General features: G+C 45.3%; 1 protein-coding gene across 1 annotated transcript in view; it reads left to right on the forward strand.

The window, feature by feature from the left end:
• The first annotated feature begins 530 nt into the window (after nucleotides 1-530).
• Nucleotides 531-12,815, forward strand: part of ZHX2 (zinc fingers and homeoboxes 2) — a 94,142-nt gene continuing 81,857 nt past the window's right edge. The window contains exon 1 of the mRNA XM_049765677.1: nucleotides 531-591. The gene's annotated coding sequence lies outside the window, so the exon portion shown is untranslated. The remainder of the gene's footprint in view (nucleotides 592-12,815) is intronic.

A 12,815-nucleotide genomic window follows, 5' to 3' on the forward strand; every position in this document is an offset into this window, starting at 1 on the left:
CCCTTAGAAGTTTGTAAGTACATAGGGTTCATTTTGTAAGTACACAGGAGTTCCCAGGATACAAATATGCATCCTACCAGGAGTTTTCATTTTTAGGACTGTAGCAGAACATGTTCTCCTCTACTGCTTCATCCTCCCCAAACTGGAACCACAAAGAGCCCCCGCCCCGCTGCCTGGAGTCATCACAGACTCTAGGATTCAAATTCCAGAGAAGCCTCCCCATGCACCCCATCCGACCTAACTTTTAATGTCATTCTTCTCCAAAGCCTGCATCTGAAAAAGTTGCTGATTCACCCTCAGTGAGGGTCTCCTTTTCTTTTGTTTTGGCGTTTTTATTTTTTTCTTCCCCACAATTTTCACAACTGCCCAGAGATTTTTGAGGTCGGTTTAATAAGCACCTCTGTTACTACCATTTCCTTTGCTAGCCCCAGCCCAGCTGACGATTCCCAGGCTTACTAGAAAAAAGGAGTTGGGTATCCACAGGCTCTAGCCTGCCTTTAATGCAGTGTTTCTTTCTCTTGTAGATCCTGACACACTGCCCTCTCCAACAAGAAGTCAACGGATTCCCAGGATGTAAGCGATATGGGACTGGTGAGTGAGTGGGTGTTTGGGGCAGAGGTTGGGCCAGGGTTGAATTTCCAGGAGGGGAAGGAAAGGCCTGGAAGCAAGCAAGGTGGCAGGGTTCAAGCCTATCCAGGAATCTCTAGGCTTTTGCACTTGGAGAAGCCCTACCAAAGCACCAAGAAACAGTGAGGGGAAGAGCATCCAGGCATGAAGCACTGGGGCCCTGCTGTCCCAGAAGTCACTCAGATCTGCCATTGCCTAGGTAGCCCCATCTCTGGGATCAGGGGACAGCTGCTAGCTCTCACCAGCCACAGGATGTGTGCTGGGGATTTTTCAGGAAGCCTTGAACCAGAAATAGAAATGTATGTGAACCCTAGCCATTGAGGGGACAGGGTGGAATGGAGGCACAAAGCCACCATGGTATGTCTCTAGGGCAGCTAATGGTAGTGAAAGGTGGGAAACTATTGACTCAAGTTCAGGAAACATGTCTTTGTGAGAAGGTGTGCTTGAGTCTCCTATCACTGTCAAGTTGGAAAGCAAATGTTGGGAGATTTTGGTGTTAGAGAAAGGCTTTTAAGAGGTGGGCGTGTTTTACAAACTTTGGAAAGTCTAGAGGCCCATCAGGTGTGGTGGGAAGAGGGAAAGTGAACGAAGCAGACTCGAGTGTGTTGGGAAGAGGGTTCAGTTCTCAACTATCCAGAAGCTATGGAATGAGGCTTTCCTGTGTCATCTTGTCCATTGCCCAAATGCACATATTTAGTTGCAAACAACAACACCTGGTATGTGGGTGGAAGAGGGCAACTCTTAAAGCATGTTGGAAGTCCTGCTCAAAACCTGCTAGACCAGGACTCTCAAAAGATTGGCCAGCTAGTGGCATGCCATAGAAAGATTGTGCACAGGATCCAGCCCACACAGCAGAAGGAAGAGCTGGAAAATACCCAAATATCTTGCCCATCAGGGGACATGTTCCAAAGGAGCTTTGCCCTTTGACAAAGACAGGATCAGCACCAAAAGTTTGGGGTGATTGAAACCTCACCACTGGATCAGAATTACACCCAGTCCCAAGCAGAAACATTACCTGGACAGGAAGATGAATGCCATGTGGGCTGTTTTCATAGGCACTTCCTAACCAGACTTGGGTATGCTGTGATTGACCCAAAGGCAGGGAACTACATGAGGTCTGCAGAGGTGTTTCCTTTAAGAAACTGACCACCTGGAAGAGAATTGAGAATTAAGTTGACTTTCAGGATCCTTAGACCCAGTGTTCCATGAGTCTCAACTGATTAAAGGCGAGTTGGGGGTTGTGGGGAAATGATGAGGTACTGGAGGAGTGGTGGGACATGAGGAAGGTTGAATTTGAATCTCTGGTTTGGTGCTTCACTGGCACATCTTCAAGCAGAACCCAGGTTCTGTCTTCATAGATTGTGACTTGGAGTCACAGACCCCAACACACTATAAGTGCTCAGGGAGTGTCAGATGATCGACAGGGAGAGCTATGGGGTAATTCCAAAGAACCCTGACGATGTTTTAAAGCAACACCCCCAAGTCAGACTAGCTGTGTTCAAATCATACCACTTCTGCTTGCTGTGGGATCTCAGGCAAGTTGCTGGTCTTTCTGCTCTTCAATCTCCTCCTCTATCAGGGGGATACTACACATCCCTACCACCATGAGTGTCAAGAGAAGTCGACCAATTCACTCGTGGAAAACCATTTGGCTCTATTCCAGTTACGTGCTCATAAAATGAAATGGTTTTTCCCCTTTTTGTCTTTGAGCCACACTCAGACGTACTCAGGATTTGCTCTTGGCTCTATGCTTGGGATCATTCTTGGAAGAACGTGGGAGCTCATATATGGTGCCAAGGATTATTCTTTGCAGTGTCATTCTCATGCAAAGCCAGTGCTTTACCTGTCAAGATCATGAAACAATTCCTTATCCCAGTAATAAATGTGGGTTGTAACCTCAGTTCAGTTTCTAAGTTGGGGTAAGAAATAACAGCAGTGTCCAGAGGACAAAACACTGGGCTCAGATGTCCTAGCTTAACTGCAGGAAACCCTGGGGTTAGTGAGGGTGCAGGGAGAGAAGGACAGCTGGCTGTTCTCAGGGGTTACTCCTGACTGCACTGAGGGATCACTCCTAGCAGGCTCAGAGGATCCTCTAGTGTGCCAGGGATCAAACCTGGGTTGGCAGCATACTAGGCAAGCACCCTACCTATGTACTGTCATTCTAAACTCCTGAAGCAAATTTCTAATGAAAATTACATTTGCCTAAAGCATTTATCAGTGTCTCATTATATGCCTGAGTAGGATACTCAGGATGATAGAGCAAGTCTGCTTATGTGATCGAAAGTCTCAGTATCAAGCAAGAATATGTCTGCTATCAACTTTGCCTCTGTGCTCCATTATCTTAAAGTAGCTTATGCCAGTCTCTGTTTTCTTGTCTCCTTAGCATCTGCCTCCAATTTCTACCTCTAGTGAAGGGGACATGGATAAAAGGGCATTTCTGGAGGGTAACTCTAATAGCAAAGTGGTCGGAAAATATCTCGATTCTTGGCTTTATCAGCCTCTCTTTCTGAAGCATCTCTGTTCAGATGAATGATGGGGAATGGTAGAGATTTCACAGGCCAATTGATGTCCATTGGTTGTGACTGCCAAGGTGAATGTTAACAGAAGATGAGATCTATCCAGGAAAGCGTAGGCTGCAATGAATTAGTGATGTCTGCTGAGGGAGCAAGAAGGAAAATGACCACTATTTGGTTGGGTTTTGTTTTTGTTTTGGGGTGGGGAGCACATCCAGAACTTCTCAAGACTCAGTGATCACTCTTGCCAAGGCTCAGAACTATATGCAGTGCGAGGGATTGATTTAGACCTGGCCACATGTAAGACCAGTGTTTTACATGTGATCAAAAAGTGCCTCGCTTTGTGCTTCACATGTGTTTCACTTTGTGATTTCTTTGGCCCAAGACCACAACATTTTGGAATTTTACATAGTTGATTTCCAAGATCCCTTCCTGCTCTCACACTTTGTACATTCACAGCAGCAGCCTTATTCGGTACCTGAGAAAAACCACATTCAAGTGCAGAGGAGGGTAAGTGCTTGAGGGCTAAAGGACCATTATAAGACAAGCCTGAGCAGGAGAAGGCTGAGCATATTTGCACCTTCAGATGATCTCTGTTACCTTTTGACACCTTCCCCAGCTCAGCCCAACCCCACACAGCGGCTAAGGCATGGAAGCCCTTTGGAAGTCTGACCAAGAGTACTAAGGCCTGACCAGTATTGCCCAAGCACTTTCCGTGCTTAGGATGGATGCCACCAAAACTCTGAACAAAGACAGGGCACATTTTTCTTTTTGTGGGGGGATGGAAGGAAGTTGGTAAAGGAGAGTGAGACCACACCCTGCAGTGCTCAGGCTCACCCCTGGCAGTGTTTAAGGAACCATATTGATGCCAAGGATCCAACCAGCATTGGCCATATGCAAGGCAAGTGCCTTACTCATTGTAAGGGCCATCTCTCTGGCCCTCTGCAAGATAATTTTTGGGTCTTTTGAGCCACACCTGACAGTGCTCAGGCTTTCTGGCTCTGCACTCAGGAATTACTCCTGGCAGTTTCAGGGACCATATGGGATGCTAGGTTTGAACCTGGCTCGGCCGTATGCAAGGCAAGCGCCTTACCTGTTGTGCTATCACTCTAGTCTCATCTGCGAAATGTTTTTAAGAAGAAAAAATTTTGCTCATGAGCAGCTTTGCTTTTACTCTTTCAAATTGCCAAGGAATTTGAATTACAGAAACTTGACTGCACTTGCTGGAAATAAGCTGTTTAGCCAAAGTTAGATGCAGAAAATGAGACAAAACCATGTGCATCAAATGAGTTCCCCCATTTGTAAAATGGGGAAATAATATACCTTGGAGGACTATTCAGGGACATAAATGAGAGAAAATATAGAAGAGGCTTAGCATAGGAAATTGCTCTCAAAAGATGGTTACAGAACAGTCCTTTTCCCTCTATACCACTTTCCATCATATATACCTGAAAAGCATAATTTTCTTTTTGCACTGTGTTGAGAAAATTATGTCAAAAGATTCTTTGCTGTGGGCAGTAGGTAGGGAACTCGCCTTAGACATAGCTGACCCAGGTCCTACCCATTCATCCCATATTGTCCCCTGAGCCTACCAGGGGTGTTGAGTGCTGAGCCAGGAGTAACCCTGGAGTACCACCAGATGTGCCCCCCTCCCAAAAAAAACAAAGGTTTCTTTTTTGAAAAATTCATGTCAGAAATTTAGGTGACTGTTGTTTTGGGATTTTAGGGAAGTTGGGGGCTTGGTGTGGGTAGGGCACATGTTTTGCATGTGACTCACTCAGTTCAATCTCTAACACCCCAGAAAGTCCCTCAAGCTCCACCAGGAGTAAGCACTGAGCACCACTAAGAGTGAGCAAAAACAACCACAAAAATAAAATTACAGGGGGCTGGAGAGATAATACAGCGGTAGGGCATTTGCCTTGCATGCAGCTGACTCAGGACAGACGGTGGTTTGAATCCCGGCATCCCATATGGTTCCCTGTGCCTGCTGGAGCAATTTCTGAGCATAGAGCCAGGAGTCACCCCTGAGAGTCACCAGGTGTGACCCAAAAACAACAACAGCAAAAACATTACAAAAGGTTTGAAAAAGGAGAACAGTATTCAGGAGCCTAGCTCAGAAACCAGGGGAGATCCTGGGAAGCATGGTGAAGAGCAGATAGTCATGACTGGTGCTGACAGTGCTGAGAACACAGCAAGGCACTGAGGCAGTGTGTACTGTGATGAGCAGGTGGGCTCTCAGATCCAGATGGCTTCAACTGGCATCCTGGCCCCGCCATCACAAGGCATGAGACCTTGAAGGGGTCATATAACTTCTTCAAGAGGGCTGTTCAGCTCAGTCCAGGGAAAGTGTTAGGAACTCTGCCTGGCAGGGAAAGTGAGCCCAGGTAAGCTCTGTCATGACCTTAGTGTCAGGACTGATATTTCTTTTAGAATTGGTGTTTGCATCATCAGGCAAAGCAAGCTCAGGATGGATGATTCATCCAGGAGCCAGTCACAAGTATAGAGTTCAGTGGTGATCAACAGGGAGGGAGTGCTCCTGAGCACTTTCTGGGTTCTTCACTTATATTCTGCCCTCTCACCCCTTGCCCTTCTAGGTGGGTGAGTGGCATTGCTGACGGACCATATGTGCCACATCCCTAAGCCCAGGGGAAAGATTGGCCAGCCCAATTGTGGCAGTTTTGGCTCTCAGGGACAGCTAGAGTTAGAGGGCAGCTGAGCTTAAACAGAACCCTAGAGCTGGAGAGATCGTACAGAGATAAGTCACTTGCCCCAGTTCAATCCCAGGCACCTCATATCCTCTAAGCACAACCCTTAAAAACCCTCAACACAGCCAGACTCAAAGATATTTTTTAATATTTTTATTGAGATCATTGTAAATTACAAGTCCTTCATAGTTATATTTCAGGCATATAGTGACAGAATTAGAACCATTCCCACCACCAATATTGACCCCCCTCCACCAAAGTTCCCAGCATGCTTCCCAAACCTCTGCCCTTAGCCCCCCTGGTCTACCAGTGTGACAGGTTCATTTTATGTTTCAATTGATATAATTTGGGTCTCTTGATTCTATTATTTTATTCTTTTGTCACTGACTTTGGCTTGGGTATTTAGTTCTGCTCTATTTTTTTTTCCTACCCAATGTACCTGAGACCACTTGGCCCCTGGGCCCCATCCACTTTTTGTTCTCTTCTCGATTTGTAGAAAGACACAGAAATATGAAGTAAAACAAAGTATTTTATGTCCCAAAGTTCTGTGAAAAAGTGGGAGTCCCTATCTAGAAGATATATATATTTTTTGGTTTTTGGGCCACACCCGGCGGTGTTCAGGGGTTACTCCTCTGGCTGTCTGCTCAGAAATAGCTCCTGGCAGGCACGGGGGACCATATGGGACACCGGGATTCGAACCAACCACCTTTGGTCCTGGATCGGCTGCTTGCAAGGCAAACGCCGCTGTGCTATCTCTCCGGCCCCTAGAAGTTATAATTTTTAAAAAGGGGTGTGTGTGTGGCAGTTTTATTTCTTTTCTATTCGCTCAGCAAATGTTGGGAATAAAAAAAGAAATACTCTTGGCCTTAAAAAGGCAAGGTCTCTCAAGCCATGAAGCATACTGTCATAAGACCAACTACAGGCTTCAGCATATTAATTGTCCAATCCCAAGGTCTTCATGGTACCAGGTTGTGGCGGTCAGGTTTCTGTAAGTAGAGATCTTGTTTTTTGCACAGATCCTAAGTCAAAGCAGGGATATCAGAATGTCTTCTGATTTTATCTCATTGTTAGATGGGAGGCAGGGAAATTTGCTCTTAGAACAAGTTGTTGCTGTTTCCTGGTTGTCAGGGTAGCATTAGGGCCTTCCCCAGGAGACTTTGATTCCTGGTGCTGGTGCCAAAAACCATGCTGGTTTCAAGGGTGGGATCCAAAGTTCAGGGTTGGACAGTCAGTGTCCAGTCAACTGAGGCCTAAGTCAAGTCCCCATGACAAATGTTTAGGGTAAAAGCTGGCCTGCAATATAAATTTTATGAGTTTCTATCCCTATTAGATAAGAACTTCTATACATAAGATTTCCCCATTTTAGTGTACTTATGCAAAAAGGAACAATGTCACTTGATACTACTGGTGCATATGGGAGTAAAAATAAGCTAAACCATCTCTATAACCTGGTCTAACCTGAACTCAGATCCCAAGCAAGACTTATCTACTAGAATTTCCTACTATGGAGAACCAAAAAGGGGAAAGAGAAACAACCTCTAGATATGGAAATAAACACTAAGAATTATAACTATTAAGAAAATGCATCTACAGAAATATACAAATGAAATATAATAACCCCATTAAATCTTTTGAGATAGTCTGGATGGGGGATTTGATAAAATCCAGGGCACAGTTTCATTCCATGCCATGGTCTGTGGAGTCTGAGAAATGGGTTGCAGAATTCAGAGATCAGGTAGCATCCTCAAGCTGAGGGTCTCTGGAACCCAATCCAGTAGCAAGCAACAGTCCATAGTGAGGAGAGGAGAGGAGAGAGAAAAGTAGAGGCCCAAAGATTTAAAAAGAAGAAGGAACCACTTGTTCTAGAAACTGAGTTACAACTACCAAATTTGCTAAATAAGAACTTCAACAACCGCATTGTAGGTATCTGGTTCTTCCACCAGCCGAGGTCACAATAAACCACATCCCCTTCCAAGAGTGCATGAGGGATTCTCTGCTTCTGCCTCCATAGCAGAAAATGCAGTGCCCTGGAGTTACATAGGAGAGAGAAAGAGAAGCAAAAGGTGTGTCTCACCCTCCCCTGTTCAAGCCCCACTCCATGTGCATACAGATCCTTAAGGAACTAATGATACCTAAAACTAATGAGTAACTGTACCCCACTGGAAATGGTGCTGCTCTTACACAGTTTTCAGGTTACAGCACCAAGATCAAGTTCCAAGGGACAAAAGTGTAAAACAAAACAAAACAAAAACAGCAATTCGTGTCATTGAAAAGGCTGTTCTGGCCAGGCTATGAGCCTGGCAGGAAGGGAGGGGTGTCAGGGGTTTCTTTCTCCTGTCCTTTTGACTTTATTCTGAAGGGCTTTTCCTCAGCCACATTTCCCTACTCTTGGTTGTGGCCTAGCCCAAGGTTGAAGGGTTCAGATTATAGATCCACCCCAAAGTCGGTGGGACTGTCTGGGAGAAGTGCCCTGGACCCATATTGAAGCAGCCATATTTGAAAGCCATATCTCTATGATGATTGGTCTTGAAGAAAGCCAAAGGCCAATATCAAAAGGCAGCTTCACCTAAAGTATTTTCTCTCTGGGCAGAGACTGGAAAAGTCTGCAGATCTGAAAACACACAAGTAGTAGAGTCACAAGCCTTGAGTGTGTGTGTGTGGATCCTGCATTGGCTGATCAGAGGTCTTGAGATCACAGGAACTTTGAGAATAATCACGGTGCAACCAAACTACAAGTGGAGGTTGAGGGGGCTTTGACTCTGGGCTGGCCCAAAGGTCAAGCTGTTCTCCTATCCCCTTCTCAGAGACAAGATGCTCGAAGTCCCTACAACAGTTAGAGGTATGGAAGCTTCTAGGGGGTGCAGGATCCTGGCTGCCCATGGCAAAGGACCTGGAGTTGGGACTTGAATCAGGCAATGAATGCTACACTCTTCTTCCTCACCTCCCTTGGGTGACCCTTAATTCTCCTGGCAGTCAAAGAAGATTCTTTGTTTTTTCTCACATCTATTTCTCCAGTTCTTTTATTAAAAAATAAATTCCCTTCAGTGATAGGGAAGCTGAAAAATGGAAGAGCTGTCAGAGACAAGGCTGGCCTCAACAACTGGACATTTGCTTCCATAGCATCTGCCTAACCAGCATAGCCCAGCCTCGGTAACTGTGAGCCACCTTCCCTGACCCTTTGACAGTGACAGCCAGAACACCAAGCCCCTGGGTCCTCCAAGTCCATTGTGACAGGATGCATGCATGGAAGCTCATTAAATCGCACCAAGCATTTGATTAATATGCTGCAATTCGGGCAGCCCTGGCCGATTGCAGCCCCCCTCCACCACCCCCTGTTTCCATGACGACATTATTTTAACAAACAGCTCCTTAATATTTAATGAAAATTATGCTCTCGACAGGCGAGGAGAAGAGCAGCCACACGACAAAGGGCTGTGAGGGGTTCACAAGGACCGTTTTTTGTTTTGTTTTGTTTCGTTTTTTTGTATGAAGCCATCAGTTTCCCCATCCCTGTGTGCCGTTTGTCACTAGTATTGGGGGGGGGGGGTGCTGGGAGTTAGTTTGATGCTGGGCCTCCGCTCTGTGCTGCAATTGAGGGTTGTCACTTCTTTAATGCAGAATATCACAATGGCCCCAAAAGGACGGGGTAGTGTGATAGCATTATTAAACACTTCTTTGTACACCAATCTACTAATTCCAGCCCTGCAAGCCAGAGGCTGCTGAAAACCTTGTTGGCTTCCTGGGTCTTGAATCAGCTGGATGTGGCAGCAGAGGGAGTGGGGTTATTTTGCAAAATCTGGAGCACACAGGACACAGTGTGGAAGGAGTGAGTACCTCTCCTGTTCAGGAACCCTCCCGAGTACCTTCCTGGTGCAGTCAGTAACAAACAGATGCAGGGGTCAGGACCCTTTCCTCTACCTTATGAGAGGACCGGTGAAATAAGAAAAAAAGACTGGGGGACACAGGGCATTCTGTGCTGGCAGCCTCTCCCCTTATTATAGTCCAGCCACATGCTGATCCCTGGGAAGGGAATTCTACATTTCCTCTCCCTGGCAGGAAAAATGGGCAGGTGACTGCAACAAAATGGAGAGTGTTGGAATGGTAATCTATTAGCTGTGTTTCCTTGGCTATTACTTAATTGCTTTATGCCTTACTTTTTCTTACTCAAAGTTGAAGCTTACCTGTAGGTTAACTACTTATCATTAACTATTATCATGAGCTGTCATTTTAAAACAGGAAATTTGGGGGCTGGAGAGATTGCCTTTCATGCAGAAGGTTGGTGGTTTGAATCCCGGCATCCCATTGGTCCCCCGAGCCTGCCAGGAGCGATTTCTGAGTGTAGAGCCAGGAGTAACCTCTGAGCTCTGCCGGGAGTGCCCCCCCCCCAAAAAAAGGGGAATTTTAAAACGTCTAAAAATAAAGCATAAAGCAATGCAACATAATTTGTGAATTGTTTCTTTTTTTGTTTGGTTTTGGATCTCACCCAGCAATATTCTGGGGTTACTCCTAACAATACTCAGGGGATCATATGGGCTTCTGGAGATCAAATTTAGGTAGGACAAATGCAAGGCAAGTGATAGTTCAAACCTGCTGCACTATCACTACAACCCTCAATTAATCTGTGAATTTTTAATAAAGCCAATTAGATTTTAAAATTACCAAAGAGGGGGCCAGAAAGATAGCACAGTGGTAGGGCATTTGCCTTACAAGCGGCCAACCCAGGACCAACAGTGGTTCGAATCCCTGCATCCCATATGTATCCCCAGAAGCAATTTCTGAGCACAGAGCCAGGAGTAACCCCTGAGCACCACTGGATGTGTCCCAAAATTAAAAAAGAAAAAAAAATACCAAAGAAAGGGGCAGGAGCAATAGAACAGTGAGTAGGGCACTTACCTTGCATGCATCCAACCCAGGTGCATCTCTGGCATCCTGTATGTTTCCCCAAGCACTACCAGGAGTGATTCCTGAATGCAGAGCAAGGAACAACCCTGAGCATCGCCAAGTGAACCTCCTGCCCCCCATAAAATCAATTACTAAAGAAATAGTATAGGAGGTAAGCCTATACTTGCATGTGGTCAAACCTGATTTGATCCCCTGCATTGTATAAAGTCCCTGATCACAGGCGTGATACCTAAACAGTACATCCCGAGTATCACTGGGTATGGCCCCAAAACTAAAAAACCAAAGTCAAGGCTAGAAATGTAGCTCAACAGGAGAGCACTCGCCTTGCATATATGAGGCCCTGAGATTCATCCCCAATACTACAAAAGAAAATAAACCCATAGCAGTGGGAAAATGGTATTAAAGAATTGCTAACTGGGATTTCAGGTTCCCATGGTACCAGGCAGATGAAGATAATAATAGCTAACATCTATTCAGGGCTCCCTATACCTCAGGCACAATGTTAAGTGCTGGGGTTATACTATCTCATTTAACTTTCACTGGCAATCCTTCATGATAACGGTCCTTATCTTGCCAATAGGCAGCCAAGGCTGTGGATTAGGGAATTTTGCCTGGAGCTAGGGAGAAAGATTGAGTCCAGTCTGTCTGCACTTGCCACAGAACTAAAGGCTCAGGCCATGTCACAATGAGCACTTAATGAATGGTGCCTTGGTGAGCACAGCCTTGCTTTGGGCTCAAGAGCAAGTGACCAACTGGAGGTGCCTTAAAGGCTGGAGGGTCTTCATGACCCAGACTGGCATGCAGAGGAGTGACTGTAGGTGGGAGGATGCTGAGGAACTAGGAGAAGTTGCAATTTGGAGCAGAAACACATGCTGGCTGACTTTTCCACAGCAGTTTCTTGGTAGTGAGTGGGAGTTTATCCTAAATCTGACCTGTTTATTCAAAATATGCATTGCATTTTTATTTTAAATAGAAGAGGAAGCATGAGAGCTCAGGGAGAGAGAGAATTTTATTTCTTCAGATCTGGATTTAATTGGGGTGATATAACTATGTCTGGTGTGTGTGTGTGTGTGTGTGTGTGTGTGTGTGTGTGTGTGTGTGTGTGTGTGTGTGCTGAGTTGTCATTTAATAGGCTTGACAGGTTCTTGGAAACTGACTTTAAACAAAGCAGCGTATAACAAAATCAGGTCCTCAAATCCTGCCGTTTCATTCATTGCCTGGGTGTCTTTCTTTCTCATCAATATTGTAAGAAAAATGACAGCGGCTAAAATGGCTATTGTGAAAGGACCTGCTTTAGAAAATGGGAAAGGAAAGCATTTTGTGCTGGTGTTTCAAACACCAGGAAAAGAGGCAGAGAAAGGAGGTTGAGATTGTGCGGCAAATTAATAATCAAAGCCGTGGTGGTCTACATTTTTTTAATGAATATGTAACATGTGGGTAATGCCACATGGTGCTTCGTTCACTAACCTCGGTGGTTAACAGAAAGCTCTTTATTTAGTTTGCAAGCTACAAGGTTCGGCTGGTCTGGGGTAGATTCGAGATCAGCTCAGGTTTAATTAAGCAGCGTTATTGGTTTTGGCTGGGCCCACTTGTTTTGGGGGACCTCGTGGACCAATGCCTAATAAAAGGTGAGCTTAGTTCTGATGTCAGATAAGCTGTCAGAGAGTCACACATGCTCCCCTTCCAACCGTCTATTTCACATGTTCTTACCATCATAGCCAATAAGCAAAGGAACAAACAAAGTGCTAGTGCTTTTGCAAACCTTTCAATGGCTAATCTAAGCTTTGGTCAGAGTTCAGTGGGAAGAACTCCAGGGTGTTACATCAAATACATGGATCCAGGAAGAAGGTCAGAACCAGGACTATTATTGCTACTGATGACATGTTTCCTGAATCCATCTAATGATGTCATCAAGCCATCTGGGAAAAGTCAATGTTCAGTGAGAACTTGGAATAGTCACATAATACTCCCTGGTCCAGAAGCTTCGAGGTGAACTTGACCTCAAAATGAATTCTCTGCTCATGATTTTATTTTCCTTCATTGTTAAAATCATAAGGGTTTGGTTTTG

The sequence above is a fragment of the Suncus etruscus genome, chromosome 19 (genome assembly GCF_024139225.1).
Source record: "Suncus etruscus isolate mSunEtr1 chromosome 19, mSunEtr1.pri.cur, whole genome shotgun sequence".
In the NCBI taxonomy this organism is placed as follows: Eukaryota; Metazoa; Chordata; class Mammalia; order Eulipotyphla; family Soricidae; genus Suncus; species Suncus etruscus.